This window comes from Zea mays, chromosome 3, assembly GCF_902167145.1.
Source record: "Zea mays cultivar B73 chromosome 3, Zm-B73-REFERENCE-NAM-5.0, whole genome shotgun sequence".
NCBI classification, from domain to species: Eukaryota; Viridiplantae; Streptophyta; class Magnoliopsida; order Poales; family Poaceae; genus Zea; species Zea mays.
This window is the reverse complement of record NC_050098.1, coordinates 155,788,090-155,794,089: the sequence shown is the minus strand read 5'-3', so window position 1 is coordinate 155,794,089 and position 6,000 is coordinate 155,788,090. Positions and strand designations below refer to the sequence as shown.

Sequence of the window (6,000 nt, the reverse complement as noted above, 5' to 3'; positions counted from 1 at the left end):
ATTGTAATATGATAAATCTGTCTGTTTTAATTTTACAGTCATGCTGTTTGTGTTTCTATCTGTTTATTTTCAATCGTCCAGTCAGTTTACATGTTTATCGTATTTATATGATTTATATAACTCATATGCTTTATGTTCTCATGATCCATATTGTTATGGATATATTTGATGTCATGATTAATTATCTTTTATATGTCATCATCATAATATTAATTTATGGAATTAAAATGATACGGAAAATGCCTATAATTTTAAGAGTGGCTGCTTTCGAGCGCGATGAGGAGGATGCTGTCCGGCGAGTGCAGCTTGAGGCTGGGGCGGTGTCGAGCGCGATGGGGAGCGGGTGAGCAGGTGTAGGGCGCTGGGCGCTGGGCGCTAGTATATGTAGAGGTAGAGACGAGCGCGACTCACGACGCCGGTGTCCAACGGCCTGAGTGCCGAGTGCTGGCGACCAGTAGCACGGAGGTCAGAGGGAGCCGATCGGTGGAGCAGTAGAATACGTACAGGAAGGTTGGGAGAATCAAGGTGAAGAATATCCTAGGGAGCCGAGTGCATAGGATAAGGAGGCGGTAAAGAAAATTCTAGAGCTAAGCGCTTGATAACAATGAATACTAGATGTCGGCTTGTGCGATGGAGGGAGAAAATAGAGATGGCTGGAGTTTGCGTGGAGCAGATAAGGCCATAAGGTGGCAGCGGATAGAGAAGGAAAAAATGATTTTCATGCATGTTTTTTATTAAACCATAATACAATATAATTATTTCTCACCGTTCAAAGTCTATTGCCTCTAATTACCCATAGAGCTCAATCCAACATGAGTTGACGTCTTTAAAATTTATTGGAGTTGACGTCTCCAAAATCTTTGAATTACCAGATCAGACTAAAATTTGAACCCTGTTTTAACCAAATTTACATCGATTAGAACTAATGTGATACGAGTCACAGAAACCTAATACTAATTCTTAAAATTTATTGTTACCCTATGTTGGTAATTATTTAGTGACTAGCCCCTTGCTACTCGACCAAATAACCTATTTCGTAACAAAATAAACTTTTTCTACCAAGAAATAAAATAAAGTTTTACCCAAATTTTATTTTACGTGAGAGCAGAAAATAAAATTACCAAATTTGATTCTTAAATAGGGCTTTTACCAAATCGACCCATACTTTCATCCCAACCAGGCATAAGCATAATAAGTTATACTATTTTAAGGTGAATGCAACAGGTATCAAATGCTTGGATGATCTCATGTGATAATGATGCTCAAGATGATGCCATGTTCCATTTTTTAGTGGCGCTTAACACCTAGGGTGTTACAGCTGTTGGGGCTGTATTTATAACCACTAACCACTTCCTAGTCGTTGCTCCTTTTCTACCGACCGCAGACGGGCCGCGCCCCTAGTTCGGATGATCCGCCCCTGCACATCAACGGCTCAAATCGCAACGGTCAGCAGTAACGGCTATATCAACGGCTATAGTGCATTAAATGCGTCGTTAGATGTCAAGCAGAGCAATCACGGACGGTCCGGTCATGCACCCGGGACGGTCCGCGAGGACGCTAAAAATGTATTTTATCGAACCCGTCACCTTCGAGTTTTTCTGGTTTTTCAACGACCAAACGGTCTGCGCCTGAGGCCGGACGGTTCGAGCTTGGTCCCAAACGGTGCTCGCTTCTCCTTCGGACAGTCAGTAGTGTTAACACGTGTTTTTGCAGTGTTCCTGTCCGAGGCTCACCCTGTTGTCACGGACGGTCCGCCGCGAGGGCCCGGACGGTCCACGCACAGATGAATTTCTAAAACACTTCCCATGTCCAGAATAATCTACGGTACTCTAGACAGTCGACTTAGATATGATGTATATGAACTTTATGCACCTGAGAAATGATCAACTAGGCAAACTAGTTAGTCCATGAGATTTGTGGTGGACATCAAAGACCAAAATCGATTATAGGAAATGGTTGAGGCCATTTCCTTTTCAATCTCCCCCTTTTGGTGATTGAAGTCAACACAAACCAAAGCAAATACAAAGTATATAAATATAGCTATTTTGCATTTTGACATATGTGCATAAATTACTTTTTGAGAATGAAAGCAGTTCTAAGTATAAGAGGGTTTAGATATATAGTCAAAAAAATTGGACCACATTTGCACCACTTAGCTTGTTTTTGCAAATCTTTTGGAAAAATATTTTCAAATTCTTTTACAATTAGCCAATGGTATAAGAATATAATTTCTAAAGACATTTTCAAGTTTTGAAAGATTATCCACTTCTTCAAATGCTTTTCCTTTGGCTAAATAAAAGCTCCCCTGAAAAAGTTCTTCACTTAGTTGTCAAGAGGGTTTTTACAAATGCAATAGTTTCAATTTGGAAAAAGTTTTCAGAAAACAGGGTGGTAGTGCGGTCCTTTTGCTTTGGCCTATTAATTTCTCCCCCTTTGTATTAAGCGCCAAAAAATAAGAAATCTGGAGACCTATTACAAGAAAGATATGAATGTAAATACATAAGTAGGGCAATGGGTATATAATGCTGACGAAGATGTAGTGGAAGCCTTACCTTTGCCTATAACTCCATTTTCTTTTCAATCTAAGATTGAGTATAGAAATACACATGGAAGCATATTAGTCTTAGCTTTGGCACAAGAAAAATAAGAAATATTTATTTGTACCAAATGAAAGAGACATATCATAATCAACGGTATAAAATGAGCAATGTGTGCAAAATTTTAATCAAAGTTCTGAGAATCTAAGACATTTAGTTCATTTCTAAGCTTGCTAAAATAAAAATCTTTTCATCTAAATGATTGGTGAAGATATCAGGTAATTGGTTATAGATGCTAACCTAAACAATTGTGATATCTCTTCTTCCTTTCCAGAAACCACACCAATCCCCGCAGGCAGCAGCTTCCCCGCCCGCCACGCCCAAGCCGCAGCTGCCTTGATCGCTCGAGAGCCACAACCACCAGTCCACCAGCAGGGCAAAGCTGGAGGATGGCTGCAGTCGCAGCGATGAAGGCTCTCGCGGTCGCCGCCTCGCCGGTGTCGGCACAGATAGCACAGCAGCCCCGTCGGTATGTCGCAGGTACGTCACACACACACTCTGCATATCTATGTCCTCCGGTCCGCGCTCGCTTTTCAGACTAGCTGCACGTGTTCGCTGGTTCATCCAGGTGGCGTTAGCCGGCGGCTGCAGTCGCTGTTCCACGGCGTGTCGGTGCAGTGCCCTGGGCGATCGCGACGGGCGACGCCCTGGCAGGGGACACAAGTGGCGGTGGTGGACACAGGTGGCAGCGGTCTGGCCAGCAATCCAGTTCATCCAGGGCACGGACGAGCAGACGATCCCGGACGTGCGACTGACCAAGTCCTGGGATGGCACGAACAGTGTGGCCATCTTCACGTTCGAGCAGCCGTCAGTGTTCGACTCTTCGGCGGAGCTCGGGACATCACGGGCTTCTACATGATCAACGACGAGGGCGTGCTGCAGTCCGTGGACGTGAGCGCCAAGTTCGTCAACGGCAAGGACGACGAGGGTTGAGTGGCATAATTTATCAATTTTACTCGCATCTATTCTTTTGGGTCATTCGAAGGATAAATTCTTATGGGGACCACATTGAAATGGAGTTTTCTCAGTCTAGTCAATGTACCGCTTTTAATGAATACTTCCACTTTAATCCATAATATGTTGCTTTGGAAACTAAAACTCCCTCTCAAAATTAAAATGTTCTTGTAGTACTTAGGGAGAGGAGTTACTCCCACTAAAGTCAATTTAGCTAAACGTGGGTGGACAGGGAGTATGAAATGTTGTTTTTTAATGAGAATGAGACTATTCAACATATTTTTTTATCGTTACCTTATCAGAAACATTTGGAGTATTATTTACTTTGCTTTAAATACAGAGAGACCCATCAATAGTAATCATATAGTTGAGAATTGGGCTACTAACAAGGGAATAGCTCATCGGAAAAAAATCATAATTGGAGTGACGACAATGTTTTGGTCTATTTGGTTGTGCCGCAATGATGTGGCCTTTAATTTTAAACCAATACCATCAATTTTGCAGGTTCCTTTCAGGGGGACGTATTGGCTCAGACTTTGAAGATTATTGCAGAAACAAGAAGCTCACCAAGAGATTCGTGTGGTATATCAATCCTTAGAGACGGTGGCAATGGAGATCATTGCAAAACATGGTTGGAGGTCTAATGCCAGATTAAAGGACGCTTGATTCGAGAACAAGTTATTTTCAAGAATGTTCTTTTTTTAATGATGCATGTTTTATTAGTTTTCAAACTGTAATGTCCTATGTAGGAAACTATAAAAGGCTGGAACATTTTTTGTTTCCATTATAAAAAATAAGCCTGATTCATTATAAAGCAAGGGGTTTATCTTCATTGATGATTGCATGTTTTACTCAACTAAAAGATATATAAATATATGGTCAGCTACAAGTTTGAAGAAAACTAAAGTTAATTAAATCCTTCATATTATCATTTGTTGTTATAAGCCTGATTCATTATAAGCAGGGGGTTTATCTATATTGATGATTGCATGTTTTACTCAACTAAAAGATGTATAAATATATGGTGTTATACGTGAGTGGATTCTGAGTCAAAGCATGTCTTGGATCAGAAAGCAAGTAACAAGTATTGGATCGATGTGCAACTGCATTGGGGAGACTTATGATTCACATGACATAGAACGTTATACAAGAGCCAAGTTCATGGATTACACAACAGACAATATGTCCATATACCCATCGCCAACCGGTATGAACTGCCAATTTCTTATCCTTTTATTTGTTTGATTTGCATTAAGTATAGCTATGTCCATTGACATCTGTTGCAGGTGTGATGATTGGAATCGATCTAGCGTATAATTTAAACATATCTACTTTTGGCAACCATGTCGGTTTTGTTACATAGTTTGGGGAAGTAATTTATGATTCCTTAATTAAAGCCAGTTATGCCTATCGCTGTATTACTGATTTTCCTTGCCTTGGTGTTCTGAAGGATTTTGTCTAAATAGGTTTTCACCTATGGTGATAATTCATCAATATCTTGTGGTCATAGCGAAGTGGGGAGAACCATATTTTGACCAAAGCGAGTAGAAGCGCTTAAAGGGATTCCATGCAAGCAGGCGGGACCATAGATCTTTATCATCGTTTTATGTTTGTAAATCTAATGATACTCTTCTACTTATTTCTAAGTCTGATCTACATTAAAAAAGTTTTAATTGAATGTCCCTCCACTCTGTTGTATTTTCTCTGTGAAATTGTAACTTAGTTCCGAAGATTTCCATTGTTTTTCTAGAATATTGTATTTGCACATGTGTATTTCATATTCATTTCACTATTTCTTGTTGAAATCATGTTATGTAGTTAATAAGTATGACTTGCATGTTGAAGATTTTATCAATAAATGCCTCACATCATGATGATTTCTTTATATATGTCAGTACTAAAAATTTGACTCGATCCATATAATGACCCCTTTCGTGCTTAATCATGTGCATGTGCACATATCTTTGGGAACTATCTTACACCTCAGGTCCCGAGGGCAAAACACCTTATTCTCTGTTTTTATTTTTGGGGCAAGTAATTTTTATCTTTTGATCCTTGGTGGTACTTCAGTTTCATACTTTCTATTACATATGAAATCAGCTCTCTATTAAACGGTGCACACACTCATTCACCATTTTATATATATGTATCTATATGTTATTGGGATAAGCTTTCTAAGGCTTATTTGTTTTCTACACTTATCTATATTGCAGTAGTTTTCTATACAATTTTCACTAGGATAAAAGTTTTGTCATGTTTTCTTACTTGTTGTTGCCGCTGCATTCAAAACTAGCTAACAAGTTAAGGCGATTAGTGTTGGTATGGGAGTGGAAAACTAGCTATCGTTTCTGGTTTTAGCTGTCCATGCCATTGTTGATTAGCAAATGTCAGGCCAGGCACGTAGTTGCCCACCTGGTCGATACCGTTGAGCCGGTGCTTCCTGGGCATG

At 40.0% G+C, this 6,000-nt stretch overlaps 1 pseudogene; it reads left to right on the top strand.

The window, feature by feature from the left end:
- Window positions 1-2,986: 2,986 nt before the first annotated feature.
- LOC103650785 (photosystem II reaction center PSB28 protein, chloroplastic-like) lies at window positions 2,987-3,621 on the top strand (annotated as a pseudogene).
- Window positions 3,622-6,000: the final 2,379 nt, after the last annotated feature.